Source organism: Ictidomys tridecemlineatus, chromosome 8, assembly GCF_052094955.1.
Source record: "Ictidomys tridecemlineatus isolate mIctTri1 chromosome 8, mIctTri1.hap1, whole genome shotgun sequence".
NCBI classification, from domain to species: domain Eukaryota; kingdom Metazoa; phylum Chordata; class Mammalia; order Rodentia; family Sciuridae; genus Ictidomys; species Ictidomys tridecemlineatus.
In genome coordinates, this window is record NC_135484.1 from 86,219,434 (window position 1) to 86,244,970 (window position 25,537).

Below are 25,537 nucleotides of genomic sequence, written 5' to 3' on the forward strand. Positions count from 1 at the left end.
CCCACCCCACATTGCTGGAAAGGGTTCTGGCTTTGTATTTTTGTTTTTTTCCTGGTATGGTTTGGATGTGAGTTGTCCCCCAAAAGCTCATGTGTGAAACAATGCAAGACAGTTAAGAGGAAAACTGGGTTTTTAGACTCTTAATCCAATCAATGAATTAATCTCTTGATAAAGATTAACTGGGTGTGGATGGAGGAAGTGGAAATTAGGGCGTGGCTTTGGTGTTTATATTTCTATCTGGAAAGCTGAGTCTCTGCTTTCTGATCACCATGATGTGAGCTGCTTCCCTCCACCACCCTCTCCTGATGTTCAGCCTCACCTCCAGCCCTCAGAAATGGAGCAGACCCTTCTATGGATTAAGACCTCTGAAACCATGAGCCCTCAAATAAACTCTGCCTCCTCTACAGTTGTGCTGGTCAGGTCCTTTAGTCACAGCAGTGAAAAAGCTGACTAAAACATTTTCCTTCCACAACCTCCAGAAAGGAATATTTTATTGCTCAAGAGGAATTTAGACTTTTGTGATGCAAAATTAAGAGAGGAGGGAGATAAGGGTGACTAATGAAGGAGTTTTGGGGGAAAAGTGTGCTATATATTATGTCATGATATTTAATAAGCACAATAAAATGATTTCAATCATCTTGAAAATATTTTTGGCCGCTGGAGAGTGCTTCTGTGCTGAGACACCAAGCACATTTCTTGTGGCTTTAGTGGGTTTCAGTGATTTGGGAGGAAAATGTGGGCTCCTTGGAACAACAGGGAGATGGTACAACATTAACTGACATCTAAGACCATCTTATACAGTTGCATATATGCATTTGAATCTCAAATGGAAGGTCAGGGTCAAATTTGGAGCTTATATACAGACAGCTAAAAGTGAACCTTTGAATTCATTATGCACACACAGAGGGAAAAACAGAGGATCTGAGCCTCATAATACTCAAATTGAAAAGTACAGAAAGGAAGAGAAGACATCCAGAATTGTGGTTTACAATAAAAGAAGCCAGAGAAAAAGATTCTAGGCACAAGGAAGAAGTAAAATAATATTAGCGTTTTAAAGAACTCAAGTTACCCTTCACCGAAGAGCATATATTTCAAGATCTTTGTTGCGTATCCTTCTGGGCTCTTTGTGGACATTTTCTGTCCTAGGATGCTCATCTTAAAGATGGTCTACTTCATTGATGAACAAGTTTAGCTGTTATAGGTTATCTTATATTTTCAATGACTTATCACCCTTGTAGGGGGAAAATTTGCTCTTAGGAGGAAGCCAAAAACAAACAAACAAAAAACCGTACTCTATTTGTTTAAATGTATGTACAAAAACATAAACAATCATAAGCACTTCACTGTGTGTGGTGGTAGAGAAGTGCTTAGGGAAAATATATCTTCAAAATCTCCATAATGAAAAAACATTTGAGAATACCAGCTCATGTTCATCTGCAGTTAACAACTTCCAGGGGCTTAAAAGAAAAGCCTTTAGGTTGTTTCGGGTGTTTCACGGAGAGCAAAGCACATGATGGTTGTGGTTCTGGAGGTGTCTGCTCAGGCAGTTACTTTTGGACTCAGACTGACAAGGTTACACGATCTGATGGCTGGTGCCATTACTGTCTTGGAGGTAGGGGAGTGGAGAAAAGGCCCTGAAGAGTCACTCATGGGCATTTACTATCTCAGCCTGGAAGTCACACCCATCTCTTCTGCTCATTTTCATTGTCCAGAACAAGAGGTATGCACTGTAAATTCAAGAGGATTTCAAAGTATAGGGGAGCACCTGAATATTTGGTGAGCAACACAGTTTCTACCTTAGAGCTGTCTCACTGAGTTGAAAGCTGCTTGTTGGTGACAATTCAGAGCATTCCTTATTTTGTACCTCCGAGCAACACATTACCATATACAAAAGAGAAAATTCTCTCTAAATTCATTTCTGAGACAAAATTACCAACACATTTATCATACTATCTCTCCTCCTCAAGACTCCGCAGTCTGTCAATGACCATTTTAAAGCATCCAACAGAAACCTAGATCTCAGTGGGGATGCCTAAGGCAGTTAGCCATAGCTCTGGAATGAGGATACCAGCAGAGTCCCAGTTCTACCAGTAACAGCAGGGCCTTGGAGTAAGTGCCCTTATCTTCCTGGTTCTTGAATTTCAAAGAAACTGATTCCTCTAAAGGCTATGTTTCTATATAATGTTAAAGATTTTATGACTCTAGAAATTTCTTTGTGGAATATAGAGTTATGTTAGGATTATTCCCCACCCCCATCCCAATCTCTAAGTATGAATCCTTCAATGAAGTCTAATTTTTGCCACACTATTCTTTGGTTTGTTGGGACTGGCTTATTTCACTTAGAATGATATTCTCTAGGAACTGATTATTCTTTAAAACCCTTAAAGGTAAGTATTTGTAAGTTTATCCAAAATGAACTGGTTTTTTTTTTTTTTTGTGTGTGTGTGTGTGTGTGTGTGTGTGATATTATTTGTGGCCAAAGCTTGAAACAATTGCTGTTCTTGCCATTAGCAACAAAAATTATACATGACTAAAGCAATATCCATTAGACAAATCTAACCAAATTATGGATCACACCCATGACCCAGAAATTCTCATTTCAGGTTCAAAGCTGTGAAGACCATACCTATTTTAATCCATATCATGACTGCTATAAAGATCTAAATTTAAAATGTCTTATAGAATGTATATGTCTTCAAGAGAGAAGTAAAAATTATAGTTCTGAATTGTCATCTTATGGAGAAATTTTGGTTGTATGTGTGGGAATTAATTAAAAAAGAAAAACACAACAACTGATGCTGCTGAGCTCAACTCCTAGAGATTCTGATAAGAGTTATGACTATACCTAACAAAGTCTTAAGATTTTTAAACACTCTCCTGATTCTAATATGGTAATATGGTAGACTATCCTGAAATCTTATTGTGCAACAATTAAGTGAATTTTCTGGTATAAATAATAAGGACATCTGCTTTTTCTAACAATTACATCTGATTTTACTTTCTCCTGAGATATTTAGTTGGCAAGAAGAAAAAAAAATGATTCAAGTTTGGAGATAAAGTACAAAATTCTATGATGTTTGAAGAGTGAGAAAGTCAATTAAAAGTTTAAGAAATCGTGTTTTTCCTTACCTCCCCCCCCCAAAAAAAACACACAAAGCAAATTGCTTGATATGTACACTATTCATATTTGACCTAATAAGATTAAGTACTCAATATTTTAAATCACAAAAAGTATGATCCTGAAACACAAAATACATGTTTGTGCATATGTGTGTATGAAATGATAAATGTGTACATACATCATTTAAAATGTCCTACCCATAAGAAAAGAAATTAGCATCCTTTAAAAAATAACATCCTTAGCTTTTTGAGAAATGAATTTTCATTTTCAAATTTATTTATATTTATATTTAATATAAGTGTAATACATGCACATGAAATAAAAGTTTTCAAATGATCTAAAACTGTTATAATACATTGTTGTTATTGTCAAATTCTCAAACATTCATTAATGTTCAAATAATAACTTTTAAAATATAACCACAACCTAGGCTTAATGTGTTTTTTATATTAATACACTATTTTTAGAGAAGTTTTAAGTTTACAGAAAAACTAAGCAGATGGTACTGAAAATTCCTATAGATCCCCCTGTCTCCGCACATGCAGAGAGTTCCCACTATCAAAATCCAGAACCAGAGTGTAGCATTTTTTACAATCCCTGGACCAGCATTGATATAACATGATCATTTAGAATCCACAATTTACATTAGGGTTTGCTCTTGGTATTGTATATTCTTGATACATTATTTTTCCACATCTGCCTAACTTTTTTTTTTCATTTTAAGAAAGAAAATATTACATATCCAATTAAAGCCTTTTGTCTCCTTTACATGACCCTTTTTTTGCCAATGCTTGCACACCCACAAGCACCAGCCATCAAGTCACTCACAATCTTTATAGAAGTGAATAACATTGGAGGTTTGGTGGGTGTCTTTTCACTCCATGTTTTAAAAAACTAATCATCTTGCATATGTATGTATAGTATGGAATACTGTTATCATTTCTTAAATTTTTAATTGACTGTCTCAGCTACATGTGTTTGAAGTTTTAAAGAAAACTGTGCATTATAATTTTGCAAACTGCTTCTTTCCACATGACATATCTTTATGATAAATCCATGCTGGTAGGTAAGTGTAAATCTAGTTACTTATTTAACCTATCATACAATGTTCTATTTGTTGACTATATCAAGATTTATTTTTTATTTTTCTGAGAGAGAGAGAGAGAGAGAGAGAGAGAGAGAGAGAGAGAGAGAGAGAGAGAGAATTTTTTAATATTTATTTTTCAGTTTTCGGCTGACACAACATCTTTGTTTGTATGTGGTGCTGAGGATCGAACCCCAGCCACACACATGCCAGGCGAGTGCGCTACGGCCCACCAAGATCTTTATTTTTTTCGCTTTGTGATGTTTGTCTTATATACCCCTTCTTCTTTTATAAATAATACTACAAACAATTCACATTCCTTGTGTATACAGAGGCGTGTGTGGCAGAATTTCACTAGGTCCTCTAAACCTAGGAGTAGAATTTTAAGGTTTTAAGTTAAATACATTTTCAGTTTTTCTAGGTGTTGGCAAACTGTTCTCCAATGTAGTTATACCAATTTATATTCTTACCAACAGTTGGCATTCTTAAACATTCATTTTGGTTTTCTGATAGTTTAAAAATGATGCTTATTTTAATTTGCATTTCTCTGATTGCAAGTTAGACTGAGCATCTTTTACACTGATTGTTAGCCATTCAGATGTCTTTTTCTAAGAACTACCTTGTTTAGTTTTGCTTATTTTCCGTTGGATTTTAAATCTTTTTCTCAATGATTATAGGCATGTAAGAGTTCTCTGTGTGGTTTGGTTACTAATCTTTCATCTGCTACATGTGCTCCAAGAAGCTTTCCTAATTGATGGCTCATGTTTAATTGCATATGTCTAAGGTCACAAAAAGTTAATTTTAAACTACCATATTTATCAATCTTTTCCTTTACAGTTTATGCTCTGTGTCTGCATTTAGGTTTATTTCAGAAACTAGAAACATAAGTGGTAAAAAGTGAATGTAAACATTTTTATACCCTTGATAAAATGTTCAAATTGTTTTCCAGAATTGTTGAAGAGTTAATATATCCACCATCAATGCAAGGAGAATAACTAATATACAGTGTTCTTATGGCGGTTAATCTTGTGTCAGTGTGGCTAAGCCACGGTGCTCAGTTATTTGTTCTACCCTGTCTGGATATGTTGTGAAGGTACTTTTATTTTCCCACATGAAAATAAAAATTTCCACATAAATCAGTAGATTTTTAAAAAGCAGATTATTCTCCATAACGGAAGTGAGTCTCACTCAATCGGTGAAAGATCTTAAGGAAAAGGCTGACCTCTGCCAAGCAAGAGGAAGTTGTGCCAGCAGCTGGCCCTTGTGCTGCAACATCAACTATTTTCTGAATCCCTGAACTGCTGATTTGGAACTGGCCAGAGTCCACAGTCACATTTATTCATTCCTTAAAATAAATCAATCTACATATCGATGCATGCTGTTGACTCCATTTCTCTGGAATCCTTACTAATCCAGTTCTGATGCACAACCTTTGATTTCTATGAAAGTTAGATACATACCCCGCCTCCCTCCCCCCCAGTGTCAGACATGGTTAGGGTGAGGTGTCTGACTTTCAGGTTCCAATTTTCCTATTTAGGATCATGTTTAGTTTCAAGTGTGGTATTCACTTCCTTCTGTTCTTCTGATCATCATGTTGGTTTTACCTTCAGTTAGTTGACACCTTAATTAGATGGATTTCTTACAAAATTATTTCCCTATTTATAAGATTGTGTATGCAAAAAGTTCATTTCCATCCATCAAACTTCTTCATCTTACTCTGAAGCATCAAATCATTGGCATATGTGATTAATTTGCTGGAGTACATTTGTGTTTTCTAATTTTCCAGTAAGTTAATGGTGTTATTTCAATTAAACAGTACCTTATAAGAGAAAACGACTAGTAATTATTTAAAGTGCCAGTTTGAATATGATTTTAAGTGGAAATTTTTACATCAATAAAGATAACAATATGGTTATTTTCAGGCTTAGAAAAAAATTAAGAGTATTTTGAAAAGCAGCTTGTGTAACATTTTGTATATGACCTTATGTATGGGACTGTATAGAACTAAATCATTTCCTGATCTGTATAACTAATTTTTCATTTTAATCTGCTGCTTTCTTTAAAATGTAGTTTGGAAAGCATAATGAAATTTCAATGAACAATCTCACGGACTGAAAATGGGAAACTTGCTATTGTTCCAACTTCCACAGTAACCAAATCAGATTTATTCACATTCTACACCAATAGCCAATGCCATTCATGGGACAAAATAATCGCTGATAGCAACAGAAATATTTTTAAACTACCCTCTTCTTTTTATTCACATCTGTTCAGTGTTTGAATGAATTTTTCATTTTGCTTTAGAAAATGTGCTTAGCTGTATGTTAAGTGGTGAGGGCCTGTGGGTGTGGATAGTGAGAACAGCTGATAGAGGGTGGGTATATCACCAGACTGGGGGAAAAAAACAAAAAACAAAAACAAAACCCAAAAAACACAGTGACCTATGCTTGCCTTTCCTTGTGGGATAAAGAGTAAGAGAACTCTTTACTAAATAGTTTCCCAAACCTAAATAGTACACATATCTGTGTGCCTTATCATTTTCAAATCAGAATCTATTATTCTTGGAACTACTTACTGGCCTTAAAAATTGTTACTTAAATCCTAAGGTCCTGTACAGAACTTTATTGTATTACAGTGTAAACTGACTTTTGATTTTAATATTATCAGAACCATATTTTCTACATGAAAAGAGTTGTAACAATTGAGAAATAAACTGGCTTGTATTGTTATCTTCATGAAGTGGTAACTGTAACTGATGCCCAGAAATCTTAAATAAAAGTCTACATAAGATGCAACTATTTTAAAAGAGGCCCTCTATAGTTATAATCCAGTACATATTTATTCCTCTGAAGGAAAGGCACCTCTTTCTCTAAAAACTCTTTTCCCCTTTAAAGAATGTATCCTTAATGCTGGACTGGGACTCCATTAGTCTATTATCCCCAGGGGACAAAGTATTTTGCAAATAGCTATTGACATGGCTTTCTTTCTAGAAGGGACTCCTTCTAAATCATGAATTCATCCCACCAGCCAGGTTTGTGCTGCTTTCCCAAGCAGAACAGCTCTTAGGAACTTGAGGGAGGTCATTAGTAGTAAGAATTTCTTGAAGATGTAGAATATTGAATGCTTCTTACAGAAATTTCCTGCAGAGTGTGGCATATCACAAGGATAGATCCACATGAAAATCCCGAGGCCAAGCATGACTTCTGGACCACATGTCTCACAGCTGAGTTGTCCTCCATGCCTACCACTTTGCTTCCACCTCATTCCCTTTCCATCAGCAAGTCTTGGAGCCTCATGTGTTCCATACTTGTTCTCAACACTTCCTCCCAATTCCATCAGGAACTCTTTCTCTTCAGAACAACTGCAATGATCCCTAATTGGCCTTCCTGTGTGCATTTCCACCACCCAACTATCCAATGTCTACACATCCAGTGGAGAGATCTTTCTAGAGTGTAAGTCAGATCATGTCTCTTCCACCTACAAATTCTCCAATGGCTTTCCATGACCTTCAAGGCTTTTTGTGACATGACCCTGCCTGTATCTCTTACGTCACCATTCTCAAAGTTCTAATTTACCAAGTTGGGTTTCTTACTGAACTCAGACATGTCAGTCTTCTTCCTGATTCAAGGCCTCTGTACCTGTTCCTGCTTTATGGGTTTCTTTCCCCAAGATCTCTCCATATCTGCATTTTTATGATTAATTATATCTCAACTTAAATATTGCTTCTCAGAAAGGACTTCCTTTCCCAACCTTTGCGAAGCAGCTCCTCCTCACCCCTCCATCACATTTGTTCTATTCTATCTTCTTCGTCATGATACTTATTGAGACTTGAAATTTTGTATTGATTCATTTATGTGTTTACAACATTCTCTGTATTAGTTATCAATTACTGTCTGATAAATTATCTAATACTTAGAAGCTTAAAAAGCAAACATTTACTATCTCACAAAGTTTTTGTCAGTTAGGAATTTGAAATGATTTAGCTTGGATGTGTTGGGTCAGGGCCTCATAAGAGGTTGCAGTTAGAAGTCAACCAGGGCTGCAGTCATTTTCAGTCTTGATTTCAAGATGGCTGACATACAATGTTGGCAGATTTGTGCTGGCCAGCAGACAGTGGTTTCAGTTCTTCACCATGTGGATTTCTTTACAGGCTGCTAGGTTATCCTTAAAATATGTCAGTTGGATGCCCAAGACCAATGCTCCAAGAGAAAACAAGACTGAAACCACATATGTTTTATTATCTAAAATATCCCATGGAAGAGGGAATTATCTGTGCAATGAATACTTGATTGATAGTTGGCTTGTTAATTACAAATATGTGTCTCAGTTTCTAAGTTTGTTTTCGTGCATATCTGTGTGTCAAAAAATACTAACTGGAAGTCAAAGGAACTGAGTTTCTTCCTAATTTTATCCCAACTTAGTCACATGCACCCTTCTAGGAAAGTCACTGTATCTTTATGATCTTTAATAGTTTCATCTATGAAATGGTATCAATATTTATCCTGACTCATTCACATATTGTTTTAAATATTGTGTAATTACAACTTAATTCAACTTGGACTCAGAATATCAGGTTCTAGGTTTTTAAATGCTATGAAATTAATGTTAATCTTCTATTCCTCTTTGAGCAAATAGGTTAAATTAGGTAATCGATAAGGTCCTTCCAGTCCTCAGATTCTGCAGTCTCTATAGCTAAGACAACAAATAGGATGATGTAATTTGAAGGCAATTTTAAAACAAAATTGTATGATTTAGCTAAGGAAAATATTTCTATTGCCAAAGGAGTCACAATATAAGTTGACCGATCAGTAAAGCAGCTGTAAAGTGTTCTGACCAAGGAGAGGGGAAGAATAATGTCTCACATTGTTAGAAAAGGCCCAGAGGACAGTTGGAGGTAGGAATGTAATTACTAGCAAACCTGACTTCCTGTCAATCATACAGTTGCTATCATTTCAGCAGGCTAAAATCTTGTCAATGGTTTTTGAGATTTCTGACTACAGGGCCCAGGGAATTCAAAAAAATATGAGGAAAACATTTTTTTACCAGGGCCCAAGAGGGCACCCTTGCACCTTTCTAGAAACAAAGGGAAAACAGCACCAACTACAGGTCAGCCCTGGCCTACACATAGTATAAATACACACTTGTTTTGGAATTCTAGTCAGCCCCCAGCAGGCTCTGCATGTACCCACAGACCTCAGCCAAGAACAATCCCCTCCCCCAATTGTAAGAATCTTCAAAGGCCACTGAACCACTAAATGCAAAAGACTCTTGCTAAGACTACTAGCTCATAAGCTTTCATGAAAAATCCTCTCTGCTTTCATTTTAAAACTTGCTTATTAGAAGTCAGTAGAAACTGAAGTGATAACACCTACTACATTTGTACTTCAGTCATGCCAGTTTTTTCAAGATCATTTTGAAAACTTCGACTTATAAGTTTTGTAAAAACAATTTCCTTATTTCACATAGAGATGGTTTAACTTTGAGATCTCCCACTGGTTTTCTTACGAAAACAGCTTCAACTTTGGCAGTCATAACCCTGTTATCCTCATAGTCCATAATGTAATTAGCAGTTACAACTATATTTTTATGCATGTCTGTAGCTATCTATATAGATTTATATAGATCTGTAGAGACAGAGTGCAGAGACAGAAAAGTAAATAACTAAAGAAATTTTAATATATGTATCTTATAAGAATATTGCATTTCCTATGCTTTTAACTCAGAAACTTCTTTCATTTGTGTTTAGAATAAAATCTGGGATGTAAAATTCTGGACAATGATGTAACTGATATATTTGAATAAACATCTGTAGGGCAAGACAACGTGCCATTGATTTGTTTGTGGAACTAGACCATTTGAAGTAAAGTAGGGGAGTCTGAGTGACTTATTTGTCAGCATTCTTACTAGTTGTAGCTGGTTATAATAAGCTTAAACATTCAAGCATATTAACACAGCTCTGGGCATAGGACCCAAAGGAAAATATTAGCATTCGAAGCAATACAAAACAGTGCTACCAAATGCACTGCATTACACATCTTAAATTTTTGATCCTTAATCCCTCAAAGCCACCTTGAACCATGTGCTGAAGCCACCAAGAGTGTTGAATGAAAAATCCAAAGGGATTAAGGAGTCATTTCCGCTAGAGAGAAACACATTTTCTCAGCTGTTCTGGTTTCTATGAGGAGGGATTTTCCCTAAACACTCCTGCCTTTTCTCTGTTCCTTCACTCCCTTTTCCCTGGGGAGTAGAAGGATTTATCATACCGGGGAATTTAAGAATAAATTGGACATGTTCAGTTCAGTTCTCCCCTTCTCCATCATCTTTGGGGAGAGAGGCCCTCTGGTCCTTTAAGTCCCACCTGACAGTCTCCAGTACCCCAAGTTGGGGAAACCTGCCTGCTCCAGCATTATGAATAGAACATGCAAGGTTCTCTGAGGGTCAATTAGCAGGGGTATTTATTCTCTCTAATGAAGTACAAGTTTTAACTTTGCCAATATTTTAAGTTTCCATCTGTCAATTTTTATTTTACTTCTCAAAACCCCAACAGTGTCCAACAAACCAATTAACAGAATGTCTTGGCAAGTTTCCATGCACCTTCATATCCCCCAATTCAAGTCCAACTCTGAAGAAACATACATGCTAAAATGGTAGTTAAGGTTGAGACTTAAGAAAAACTCTTGATACCATATCAAAGGAAAGAGTAATGTAAAAATATCTGTATTTTAAACACTGCACTAAACATCCTACAGGACAATGTTTTTTTCAAATTAAGCATTTTATGAATTTTTAAAGAATTGTTCGTATTTACTTTAGTTCTCTCCTGCCAAAATATGTCTCATATTTTCAAACAAATAGCAGAAATCTCTTGCATAGCCTACAACAATAGCAATTTTAGGGGGCTGGGGTTGTGACTCAGAGGTAGAGTGCTTGCCTAGCATGCATGAGGCTTTGGGTTCGATCTTCAGCACCATATAAAAATTAAAATAAAGATATTGTGTCCACCTATAACTAAAAAATATATATTTAAAAAATAGCAATTTTATATAAAATATATAGTTCTTTCTTATAATTACTTCAAGTTAGATTACTGAATGGAAACATAGAAGTGATAAAAAGTTATTTGCCTCAAGAGTCAATTCAAGAAGAAAAATAGTATGTGTAGACAGCAAAATAGTTGTTTTATAATCATCAAATGAAATACCTACAATGATACATTTTTACATTTTTTTCTCATCACAAGCTAGTCTTTCTTCCTTGTCTGTGTTTTTTCACTTCTCTACTCCACACTTTGTTCCAAGCTTTGAAATCATGGTCAAAAGTTTCACTTCCCTAGTGACAGCCACTGTCAGGGACTCCAAACTGAGTCAGACAGAAGTTGGCCTAGGATAGGTCAGGCTTTGACGGCTTCCTCAGTTCAAGCACATGAGTATATAAGAACACTACCACTTAACTGTTTGTGTGTCTCTACCATGAAATTGATATCTATATCTTGATGCTAGGAGACATACACATACTTCCTTAAGGTACACTGCCCTTTGCCATTATATTGAAATGAATGGAAAATGCTTATTGTCTGAAGGAAGGCTTTTCATCCCTGTGTTTTGATTAATATCAAGATATATTTATATCACTCCACATCTTCATTCCACAGGCTAATTACAAATGCTCAGTCTTTTTTAGTGTCTACACACTGAATTCCTATGCATTGTGTGTGTATGTGTGTGTTTGTGTGTGTGTGTGTGTGTGTGTGTGTGTGTGTACGCGCACGCATGGATAAGGAATTGGAACGAATGGGGGGAGAATGTTTCAATCCACCCTCAGAGCAGTCTCAGCTTCTTCCATGAGAATCTAGTTTCTCAGACTGTGCTTGAGGATTATGAGAAATGCATCTTTCGCTTTCAAAGCACCTTGCCTTTGGAGTTCCTCAGAGAGCAACATGTTTTTCTCTTTAAAAGCCACAGAGGCTGCCTTCTTAATTTTTCACGATATAACAATGAAGGGTAGCAGATCTATAACTTTGTTAATACTCTTCCTCTGAAATTAAATATTTTGAAATTACAACATAGACCAAGAAGAAAACTTTAAAGTGATTTATTTCAAGGGGAAATGAGCAGGATGTGGCAGGATCCAGCATGAAACAGAATGACAAAGGGGAAATGAACAAGTAGAAGCTGCTCTCTGGATTAAGCAGTGAAAGTAGAAATGAGGTGTTGAAGACCTTTCATCAGACAGTAAAATGATTTTTAATTTACTTGACCTTTAAGGAAAAAAACATGAGGCTCTTTAAAAGCAGTTATCCATTTGGTTCCCTGTGCCAAGCTTTAATTTTTTTTCCATTTATGATTATTATTTACTACAAAAGAAATATTAAAATATTAAAGGAATTTACAAACATGAAAAACTTTGTTTACTGTTGCCCTAACAAACTGAAACTATGTGTCACTTCCACCAGTGAAAAGGGAACCAACCACTTCCACTCTCAAAATAGATAAAGTACCTTATTGAAAGTTCCCTGCATTTGTTTTTACATATTCAGCCCAATAAAGCATGGATATTTTATTCTTTATTATATGCCCAGCATATAGCACATTGTGTAACATAAAGTAAGTATTGAATATAATTTTGAATAAAAATGAAAGAATGAATATTTCACTAGTCATCCTTGAAACATACATGCCTCAGTTCTTACTGTATATTGACATAAATGATAACACTTAAAACATTGAAGTGAATTTTATTAGCTTTAAGCCCTCACCTGCTTTTGTAGGAGTTTCTGGTCCCTCAAACATCTTTCCTAAATATTTAAGTTCCCAAGACTCTCCCTGATGTCTGCTGCTTCAAAGAACATCTCTCTGTCAATCATAGCATCACCAAGTCTCTCAATGCCCTGTAGAAGTAAAACAGCTCTTTGCTCCTCCCTGCCTTCATCCCCACTTTGACATAATCAGTTATGAGTGGCCCAAAGCAGCACCACAGTTGTGTTCTGAAACATTATAAAGCTTAACAGGCACACAGTGCTCTTCCTTCCCATTGCAAATACATGCTGGAAGATAAGAGTCATGGATAAGCTTCATATGGGTCAGTCAATTCAGATACTGGAGAGAAAGTGATCTTTTAGCCCCAGTTCTGGCTTTTACCTATGTATTTAAGAGACCAGTTTGCCCAGAAATCTGGTCCAGATGGGAAAACACATGATATATTGTAGTCTTTTATATTTTGATTTTTCCTATCCTGTCACTGTATTAAATCATAATCTGCAGAATTTCCATTTGTCAATCCCATAATGTCATGTCTGGAAGATCCTATAGCATTCTGGTCCTTTTCAGATAGTAAAGCAGTCTCATTTGATGCTTCTCATTTTAAATTCCATTCTCATATTTCTTCTTCCCACAGCTCAGGCTTAACTTTTGGCTTGTGAGATCCATAGTTCTTAAGAGACACGATTTGCTTTTTAACTCCTCCCACCCCCACCTCCTTTTTTTTTTTTTTTGTAATTATAGATGGACAGAATGCCTTTATTTTAATGATTTTTTTAAAAATTTTTATGTGGTGCTGAGGATCGAACCCAGTGCCTCACACATGCTGGCAAGCACTCTGCCACTGAGATACAGCCCCAGCCTCTCTCATTCCCTTTTTTATGAGTTGTTACATGGGAAGAAGAAATCGGAAAAGTGACAAGGGCCTGGCACAGTTGGGTGTCTGCAGGTGGGGGAAGGTAACCCTAGAATTTACTCCTGAAGGTCTCCACCAATGTGAGGGTCTCTGCATAGACATTATGCATGATTTCTTAGGGACATTCTTCAGCCCCACCTGACCTCTCCCATACAAGAAATCCTTCAGAGAGCACCAATCACATCTCCCATTTCACTAGTCAAGGATCAATGTCTCCAATTCCCTCCCTGAGTAGAGTACCATCTTTCCTGACTAGCATATGCCTAAAAAGCTAAAAAGCTTCTGTTCTGCCTCTTTCTCTAACTTTTGTGAATTTTCTTGTAGAGTCATGGTAACTCCTGAGGTCATTATGCAGACTTCCGATAGATTGGGAACTTGTCACTACTTTCTTCCTATGTGTCCTATACCTGGGTTGCTGTACACTCCATTAACTCAGCTCCTCTGGTGAGATTTCTGTCTTATGAAATAACCAGGTGAGAAATAAACACCAGTCTTCATGTTCACATTTGGGCCCCTAACTCCAGAGTACACTCATCAAGGTTTCCACAGATCTCCTTCAACTTCTGTTTTGGGGGACATGCCACGATGGCTCAAGAACAAGAAGCAGTCAGCTCATTCGGTCAGGAATGAGCTGACTGCTTCTTGAAACTCACAGTTTCCTCTTTACATCCCTTTTCCTCTTCCCTTCTGAAAAGGAAATCTGTCTATGAAAATGTGTGCTTCCCTTTCATAGTCCTCATGCAAAGACTGCATTTTCTAGCCCACTGGCACATGGGGGAATCTACACAACTTGGTCTTACTACAAATTAAGGAGACTTATTGCCTCCAGGCCCAGGGTTTTAAGAAACTGGTGACTTCCCCCTTCTCTGTCTTCTCCCATCTGGCGTATGAATGCAGAATACTTTGATGCCCTGGAGAGTGGTCAAGTTACAGCATGCAAGGAACTTTGGATCCTAAATGACTCTGAAGACTCTGACCAACAATATTTATGTGGACTTTATGTGAGTAAGAAATAAACCACTGTTGTGTTAAGCCTATTCTGCATTCTGTTACAGGATCTGGAAGTATCCTCACTAGTAGAGCTAATATGTTTGTGAGAAAAGGCAAAGAGTTTTGAGGTGGTCTGTGGAGTTTACAAGGCCAGTTCTGCAGATTATAAATCCAGACCTCCAAGTGAGCTTCAGAGTTGCCTACCACCAAGTGTTAAATGTATTTTTTAAAGTATTGATCATGAAGCAGCCTTAATTTCCTCAGTTTTGAGGCCTAATCATTGTCAACATGACAGTCATCACCACCTCACAGAAACTGTTCTGATCATATGTAATTAGTTCCTTCAATTCTCACAAAAACCACATGTTACAGATGAAGAAATTAAAGCACAGAGACATTTATGGAATCTGCTGAATGTTATATATCAGGAAATGTTGCAACCAGGATTTAAACCCAGGCAGTCTTGTTCTAAAGTCCAAGCTTTTAACAACTAAACTATATAGTCTCCAACTTCAAAGTCCTTTCAATGGTCTCAGGACTTTGAAAACAGGCCTGTTAAACTCTCTTTCTAAGCACATCCTTGTGAAGCTCTAGGACTCTTCTTCCCTAGACCACATGCAGTGAATGCACGCTGAAGGCAGGGAGGGCGGGGTGCGAGGGGGTGGGGGGACAGGCTTCCTCTCATTCAATTCAGAAACCATGTGTTTCCAAATGGCCATTTTGCTGCTTTCTATCATCCAGTTGCATATGTTCTGACCACAGTTTGAGTATCTGCCATAGATGATTCTGGCATCACTTCTGTGCTACTTCTGCTCCAAATTAGGAAAATGGTTCTCCTCTTAAGGTTACTAAAATTCATCTTTAAAAAACAAAACAGGGCATTTTTACATTCTTGGTAACACATGCATGTGTACGCACACACACACACACTCACACGTTGTTCAGCCCACTTGTTGACTTCTGTTTCCAACTTCACTCCAAACTTGGCACAACTGCTTGGAAATGCTACAAAAGCCTATGGAAGAAGTTGGGTTTGAAGAAAATCCAAGCAGTATTTATTTGCTAAATATTATGCTTAACATTGACCCCACTCTCATGCACTGCCCCTACTCAATGTCTCTGCATCGAGCTTATGTATCATGGTGCTCTTTCCTATCTATTTGGTGAACTTACCAATAGCAATACACAGTGCTCCCAGCCCCTCCCAGTATCATTCACTGTGAGTCTTAGTGATTGAGATCAGCCTTAACTCTGACATGTTCAACACTGCCTCTCTGAGAAAGCTATTAAAGTTCTCATGGAAATAGAATTCCCATCGGCATCCCCTCCCTAATCAGTCCATCTAAAAATGAAGAGTATTTTGATCAATAAAAATTCAAAGCAGTTACATAGTTAAAGTTCTTACTCTGCAAGGATGGATGTAATTTTAAAGTTTTGAAAATTGTGCTCTGTTCTCTTTTAACATTATTCCATACTTTTCTTTCATGTATCAAAATTGTCTTTATAGTTTTTATTTTAATCATTTCATAAGATTACAGTGCACTGTTTAAAAAAATAATGTACTTAACTCTTCTTTTATTGATGAACATTTAGGACATTGTTGTGGTTCAACTTTCAGTTTATTGTCACTAAGGAAACAAAATTACTATCATGGTATCTTCAAAATGACAAGTTATTGAATTATAATTAAACCTGATTCTCTAGGGGGGAAATGCCTTTATGAAGTAATAATTTTCCATAGTATCTCAGAGTTTTTTTTATTTACTAAGCACTCTCACCAAATCTATAAAACTGTGTGTGGTAAGTTAAAAGTTACCAATTTGTTAATAATAAACTTATGAGCAAAATTTTTGAAATTCCTCTCACTTGGGAATGCTGGAGCCTCTGAAAACGCCAATAATTGTGGAAACTGCTTGATAATCTAAGTATTCCTAGAATTCTCAGTGTGTTACAATGTTTGATTATTAATTTTAATTTTGGCAAAGAGTTTTTGAGGGTTTTTGTACTCTCTTACAGTTACCACCTTCTCTCCCACCCCGCCAAGGTTTTCATCTTCAAAGTTGGTAGGGCTTGTATAAACACAACAAGACACACAGCAGAAGAGAGGCTTCCCAGAGAGCAAAGGGCCCTGGTCCCTGGGTCAGGCAGGGAGTTTGGAGACTGAGGAAGAACAGGAAGCTGAGTCTTCCATGGACCAAGTTTTGGGGACAATATTCCAGGAATCCCAAAGTTGTAGTTGGCAAAGCAGTGCTGATTATACAGTCTCAGGTGAAAGTCAGAGGTCAAAAAGGAAGAATATATAACTCCAGAAAATGGGGAGTTAGGCCAAAGGTTCAGAAAAGCTGTAAAACAGTTCTCACATGGGTGCTGCAACTGAAAGGCCCACATTGTGGCACTCTATTAACAAACACATTACACAGTAATGAAAATCTAGCTATGTAATAATGACCTGAAGATTATTATAAAAGACTTAAAGTGTTTCCAACTGATCAAAATTAAATATTTCATCACATTTAAGACATAATCTTAGGTAAGATGTATGTATCTGAATGTTAGAAAGTGAAAAAGTGGAATTAAGTACAATCAAGAATTTAAGAAATATGGTAGGGTGAACTAACTCTTTTATATAATTCATAACACTAGATATTTTATTTTACCACGATACCTTGAAAATATGTAGAAATATGTAGTACATTCAGCAACTATATACTTATTCCGCAGATTATTCAGTAAATCCTACATAACAATCTCTAAAGATGGAGAATTGAAGAGCCACAAATGCCATGTATTCCCAAGATGAAATTGTCCTATGGCCCCTAAGAATATATTTATTGTTATCTTAAGATGGGCTAGACTAGGAGGACCATTAATTGACTCTCAAATCTTTGTAGTGCAACCCAAGAAAAGTTTCCTTTTCCTCCACACCTGTCTTTGATGCCTACTCTGAAGCCCTCCCCCGTCCTGAATCTACACCACTTGGAGTCTTCCAGGCTTCTGCAGCAAGTAAGAGAGATGGAGGAGGTAGACAAGGAAGTGAAGCTCTCCCTGAGCCTTCTGCTTACAGTCATTAAAGTGTTCATGTAGGCCTGCAAAGGAAGCTGGGCACTGTCAAGAGTCAGAACAGATACTTCTGAACACTGTGGGATAGGAGTAGTTCACTGAAAGCCTTTATTCAGAAATCCTTCTAGATACTACTCAGGTTTTCATTAAAGGCAAACAATCTACGAAATTAACTGGCTCTGTGATTGGCATCTGTTTCTCAACACTTGCCCTCCTTGTTATAGCTTTTGGAAACTAAGTAGCATCTTCTAGCTTAATATTTTATAAATGTCTTACTGCTCTGTAAAATATGAAATGTAATTTATTTAAAATAATCTCATCAGCATAAAAAATCACCTTTAGAGTACTGTGGACAAAGAATTCAGAATTTTATAGTAATAGCTGTACACAAGTTCTTCTTTAGATATCAAGCTCTAAAGATTTAGACACAAAGTACACCAAACATCAATGAGGTATGACAAAGCGGCTGCAGCCCACAGGCCAGCGAAGCCATTTATGTCCTGGGAGTGAGTGGCCTGGCAGGGCACAACGTCCTTTGAATGGAGCAAAGCTAAAGCTGCCTCTAGAGTTGTGGGGCCCAGCAGCCCTGAGTGGTAACCTAGAAAAAAAAAATATTCATTTTAATTATTATTGAAAAACATTGTATGCCTTAAATCTGTCTTTAAGGACTCTCAAGAAAGGAGCAACTGTGAAGTAAAATTAGAGAGGATTTTTATTTAACACATTCTGTTTGAAATGAGGTGAAAATGAACAAATGAAAGAATTTAGCTGCTGACCTGAAAATGTGAGGAAGCACAGAAATCAATGAAGAAAGAAACACAGGCCCCAGTGTTTTGGAAGGAGGCCAGGAAAATGGGGATTTTAACAGCAGAAAACCATTAGAACTTCTGAGGATTCACCACAAGAGGAGCAAGAGGGCAGATGAGTCCCCCACGCCCAGACTGCTTCAAAGGCTTTCTGCGTCTCCCCTCTCCACTCTGGTTATCAGGTAATGTTACTAATTTTAAATTAATGTGCCAGAATTTCTGTATTAAGTGAATGTTGATTCAGTTGGAATAGTCATCTTTGGAGGCTAAGGGTTAATTTGATTGATATTAACCTTGTCCAGATTTGGTTACTCCAAATCCAGAGTTTGGGGAACCCCTCTTTGGAATTATCTTTAACATCAGCATGGTAATCTATGGAATGGTGAAAAATCAATGTCCTAAAAGGAAGAATCTAATTTGAAGCCACAAAATGTCACTTGATGTTAGGTGATACTTTGTTTAAGTGTTTTGAGCAAAGAGAGCTAGCATTAATGTTATTTGGTAGATATCAGCCAGTGGAAATCTCTATTATGTTTACTTAAAATTATTTTCCTCTTTCAAATTGCACTTTATGTTTTAGGTACAAATCTCCTAAGCATTCTGACCAACTAATACCAGATGATATACATGTTGAACCTCCTCTCATTTTAAAAATTTTGTACTTCTGCAAATCATTATGTAGCCAAATTAAATTATCATCAGAATATTCTATCCAATTAACATTGAAGGTTATTTGGAAAAAATACAATAATTTTTATGTAATACTGTTAAAAGGCATGAGATGAGAGGGAAAAGCAGCAGATTTGGGGTTCTAGTCATTGTCAGACACTTGGCCTGACTGAAACCCGAAGATAATGGGGTGGGAGGAACCAGGCCATGTATACCTAGTGGGCCCCCTTCAACCAGATGAGGAGATTGTCCCTCAAACCACACAGTGAAAGCAGCCTCTTATGTGGAAAATTCTCTAAGAAGACCTACTTTCTCTCTGCTGATGCATCTGAATCAGGCTTTTTGTCCTAATCATAGCCACCGAATACTAGGTGAAAGTCTCTGTGTGGAGTGGGGAGGGCAAGGCTAGGGGTCATAGCTACTGAAGCAACAAGGGGAAGTCCCAAGCCTCTTTTTTTCCAGAGTGTGATTTGAAGAAAGCCAGGAAAGTCTCAGAGCCCTGACCCTCTTGGATGAGGGATATAAATCTCATTAATTTTAATAGATACATAATATTTCCCATTGTGATCACACTACAATTTATTCAACCATTACCTTTTTTATTAGTGCATTATTGCCATAGGTAAATTGGGATTCATTTTGACATAGTTACACAAGCATGGAATATAATTTGCTCTTATTCAGTCCCCAGTACTTCCCCTTTCCTTCCTATCTTTCCTCCTCCTCTGCTCTTACCTCTTTACTAAACTTCCTTCTATTTATTGTTTTTTATTGGTGCTTTACAGATATACATAAAAGTGCAATCACTGTGGCATATTCCTATATTACATAGGATAGCTTTGTTAAATTCATTCCACTGTTTCTCCCAATTCCTGTCCCTGATCCCTTCCCCTCAAACCCTTTCTCTGCTCCATAGATCTCTCCTATTTTCATAGGATTCTCTATTCTTTTTTTTCTCCCATCCCCTTTGTCCTAGCTACCTATCAGAGAAAACATTTGACACTTTCTGAGTCTGCTTTATTTTACTTGGCGTGTTTTGGCTATTGTGATTGCACTGCAATGAACATTAAAATGGCTCTATCACTACAGCATGTTGATTTTAGATCTTTTGGATAAGTACCAAGGAGTGAGATAGCTGGGTGATGTGGTGGTTCTATTCCTAGTCTTTTGAGTAATTTCCACACTGCTTTCCAGAGTGGTTGTTCTAACTTGCAGTGCCCAGCAATGTAGGAGTGTACATTATCCCTATATCCTAGCCAACATTTATTGTTATTTGTATTCTTAATGATTGCCATTCTGACTGGAGTGAGATAAAATCTTAATATAGTTTTTATTTGCATTTCCCTGATTGCTAGAGATGTTGAACATTTTTTATATATTTGTTGACCATTTGTGTTTCTTCTTTTGATAAATGCCTCTTTAATTTGTTGCCCATTTAGTCATTGGGTGGTTTTTGGTTTTGGTGTTAAGCTTTTTGAGTTTTTATATACTCTGGGTATCAATCCCCTGTGTGAGGAATACTTGGCAAAGGTCTTCTACTCTACAGGCTCTCTTCTCGTGCTCTTAATTGTTTCCTTTGCTGTGCAGAAGCTTTTTAATCTGATGCCATCCCATTTATTAATTTCTTGCCATCCCATTTTTAATAAACATTCAGCATGTTTTCGGGTTTTTGTCATCTTAAAATGTTTGTAACAGACCCTGTAATACATATGTGTTTATATACCGGTGCTTTAATTTCTGTTGGAAAGGTTCCAAAATTGGGATGGCTAAATAAAATATGCGGTGTTTTAAGTTGTAATAACCAGTGCTAGATTAATTCTACAAGATTTTAAACAATCCAGTCTCCCAGCTACTATGTATAGGACCTGTCTTACTAGTGTTGGATGGTGTTACCTTCTTTTCTTTAAGTGTCTGCCTATGTAATGGATAAAATAACCCATCTAATTTCTGTACACTTTTTGCATTGTTCTAATTATTAGTGGAAAAGAAATTATTTGTTGTCTATTTTCTCTTCCATTCTTTATTTACAACTTGCTTTATTTTAGAAGCCATTTTATAATTTACTATCAGCATTCTTTTTTTCTTTTCTTTTTTTTTTTTTTTTTTTTGATGTGTCTGGAGAACAACCCAAGACCTCACGCATTTTAAGCAAGTGATCTACCCACTGAACTATATCTCAGCCCCTTTTTGTCATCTTTCTGATGGCATTCTGATTATATTTTTTCCCAATCCACTGTTTTATAAAAGGTATGTATTTAAATACATACACATACATTCATTCATTTTGATGCAGTTAAACATAATTATGTTTTCTTTTTCTTTCTGAGTTTCCTACCTACTTTAATGTCTCTCCTCTGATCAAAACTGTACAAATATTCTTGTATATATTCTTCTTGTTATATTTAATTTTTTATTAAGAAAAACTTTAGGTGTAGATGGACACAATGTCTTTATTTTGTTTATTTATTCATTTTTTATGTGGTGCTGAGGATTGAACCCAGTGCCTCATATATGCTAAGCAAGCACTCTACCCCTGAGCCAAACCCCAGCCTCTTTAATGTTTACTTTTTTGTTCATATTATAATTTCATTTTTATAGGCAGGTTCAAGGAGAAAGCCCTAAAAGCAATCAGACTTTTAAATTCCAATAGTTTGTCACATATTTAAGTTTTTGCTTCCTCATTGATACATTTCTCCTTAATATTTTCATTAAGATACTTGGCAATATGAACTACTTTTTTTAAAATTCTGAATACAAAATGTGTCTTGACTTTACTCCAATTAATTAAAATAGATTCATTTCAACAGTCATTTACTGCCTCTTGTGTCTACTGTGTGTCAGGTGTTGGAGAAACATTGGCCAGCATACAGGTAACATGAAATTTCCCACAGGGCACTTCCGAATTCAGTAGATAAAATGGAGTTTCTTTGACCAAAGCTCTACAAAGTTTACAGAGGTGAACTTTATATTAAGGGAGCAATTTTTCATACACTAATCATTATTTAAAATTTGGCAGTGAGAAAGGAAATGACAAAAGAATGATGTGTGGCGGGGTCATTTTTTTTGTCCTCTTGTGGGAAAAATAAAAAATAAAAATCTGATTTTTCCTTCCTCCTCCCAACCCCCTCCGCCCCACCCAGGGTTTGTGTGTGATTTAGAGGAAGGAAGTGTTCAGGGAGAAACCAGTTTCTTAAAGTTTTTACGACCAAATGACTTACAGGACTGGATTTTTCTTTGGCTAGAATAACAACTGCAAACGGATATTTATATAAAGGGTTAGGTCAAACCTAAGAACTTAGGAGTGTATTTTTAGATTTCTGCTTGACCGAGGGGGAAATATGGTAAATGAACCTTATGTTCTTAAATGGGCATGCAGTTGAACTCAAAATATTTCAGAAATCTGACAGAGGGCTTTTAAGAACATGAGCTTTAGTGGTCATTATTAGAAAGCCCTAGACAATGACAATATTAGTACTTTTTTTCCCCCCTGTCTTTTGTTTAGAATTTACTTTCAGTTTTAATACTTATGAACTCTACAGTTTTTAAGGTACTAAAACAAAATGAATAAATATTATTTCTTGGCGCTATAAATAGAAAATCTAGTGACTCTAGCTGAACAGCCATAGAATTGAGTTCTTTGGTGTGAAAGTCACTAGCCACATACAGTTACTTGGCACTAGAAATGTGGCTAGTCCAAACTGAGATGTGCACAAATCTTAAAAACACATTGAATTTCAAAATTAAGTATAAAAAGGAACATGAAACAACATTAACGTATTTCTATAGATTACATATTGAAATGATAACAACAATGTAGACATGATTGGTTAAAAAACACATGATTAAAAGTTAATTTCACTTGTTTCTTTTTACTTTTTAAAAGGTGACACAAGAAAATTTAAAAGTGCATGTGGTGCTCACAAAATCTTTCCACTCTTCAGCACTGCAATTGAGCACTGGAATTAAGAGCGGGGCTCAGAGCCAGGCGTGGTGGCAAACACCTGTAATCCCAGCAGCTCCGGAGGCTTAAGCAGGAGGATCGAAAGTTCAAAGCCAGCCTCAGCAAAAGTGAGATGCTAAGCAACTCAGTGAGACCCTGTCTCTAAATATAAATACAAAATAAGGCAGGAGATGTGGCTCAGTGGTCGAGTGCCCCTGAGTTCAATCCCTAGTACCCCCCTGCAAAAAAAAGAGCCAGGCTTTGAAGTAAGTACACCCAGTTCAGAACTGGGCTATCAGTGCACTAGCACAGTGACCTTGGGCAAGTTACACAGGCAACTTGTGCTTCAGGTTTTATATATATATATATATATATATATATATATATATGTTGTAAATGATAAAAATCTTCCCTCTTTCAGTGATATGAGCAGAGCCTGGCACAAAGCAAAACTTCACAAGAGTTCATTCTGTTGTTTGTATATCAGAATCCAGAGAATGAGAGTTGTTTTTTTGCATGGGCTCTCTAAAGGTATAGGAAAAAAACAAAGGTTACAACCATGAATTTGCTAATGGGATGCTCCCTTTGTCCCTCCCCACCATCCCTTCCTATTTCAGCTCATTCTTTTGATATTGAGAGGAATCAAATCATCTTTCCAAAATGTAATATTTTCAAGTTTTATAGATTCCATATTAGATATTTTTACCTCCATAGTTGAGCCCAGTTCTCTGAGGAGATCAATACAATTAAACAAACTTATAGATGTTTCCTTTTCTCTTACTTTCTATCTTACAGAAGCTAAATGACAGTGGTGTTAGAAGTAATAATGAAATACAAAATAATAAGATCACAGATGTGATACCCCTGGAATTATGGAAACTAGCTTGAAAATAATAACAGTTTCTGCTTTTGAGCTTTGGCTACTTATTAAACATTACTTCTGAGTGCTTTACATGTTTCATCTCATTTCAGTCCTCATAACAATTTACTAAAACAGGTATCGTTTTCTCCATTTTATGGTAAATTGGTATCTCAAAGAGGTTAAGTAGTTGCCAGAAGTCAATATAGTGGCATACCGAGGATTAGAGGAAATCAAACTGTTCTTCTAAAATAAAATATTTTCAAGATTTATGCATTCCCTATCAGTTATTTTTTTTACCTCCATAAGTGATCCTTGACTCCTCATGGACATATGGAGTTTTATTATTTCTCAGACAACTATTAATAGGTCTGTATGGTACATATCACAGCCCTGTAGAGGAAGGGAAAGCTCTCTATCCATAGCAAAGATGTTACACTGATGAAATCATTACATCATTTCTGTAAGAGCATGACTTCAGAAATTAAGTTATTTTCTTATTTTCTTGTAGTTCACTCATTATGATGAAAGTTTACATTTCATTTATCACTGCACAGTACAGAATACATCACTGAACACACGGTTACTTCATGATTGTTGAATGAATAAGTGTAGTGAGTGTGTCTACCACTAGCCTTTCCCAACCCAATCTTCTCATTGGAATCATAGAAAGCAAAAACAACTTGAGTAATTATTTGCTCAATTTTTTTCCAAGTAGGTGGGTAGCAAACACCATGCTGAATCCACAGGATAGAAATTGATTCATTACATACAGTGCATGTCAAAGGACAATATGGTATAATTCCCTCATGGAATCCCAGGAAGAATCATACTTGGGTTAAACCACAGTCTTGAGTGCTACTTTCACTTTGGTCAGGAATGGCAAATTACAACCAAATCTGGCCCAAACCCTGGTTTTATAAAGCCTCTAAGGTTAGAAAGCTTTTTACATTTTTAACATTGACTTTTTAAAAGTACAAGAAAGAGACTATATGTGACCTGTAATGTGTAAAATATTTACTGACTATATACAGAAGAAAAAAATTGACTTCTACTTAAGGTTATAGTAGCTATATATTCAAATGAGGGGATCAACTTACCTAAGAATATCCAAGGAACCCTCTAAGATTCAAGGGCTTTAAAGTCTTCCCTGCCAATCTATCTCCAGATAGAATGTCTTTAGCTGTTTTTATCTGAACATTGATTATCATAACAACAACTCTGCTACCCTCTCTCAATACCAAATACCCACCTATGGCAGCTTATCATGGGGAGAGATGCCTTGGACTTAGAGTGGCAAACTTCTGATCTCAGCCCTTATTAGATGTTGTTTATC

General features: G+C 36.4%; 1 long non-coding RNA gene across 1 annotated transcript in view; it reads left to right on the forward strand.

The window, feature by feature from the left end:
- Window positions 1–18,825: 18,825 nt before the first annotated feature.
- LOC144365882 (uncharacterized) overlaps window positions 18,826–25,537 on the forward strand; it is a 38,906-nt gene continuing 32,194 nt past the window's right edge. Inside the window, exon 1 of the long non-coding RNA XR_013424612.1 lies at window positions 18,826–18,915. This is a non-coding gene — a long non-coding RNA (uncharacterized LOC144365882). The remainder of the gene's footprint in view (window positions 18,916–25,537) is intronic.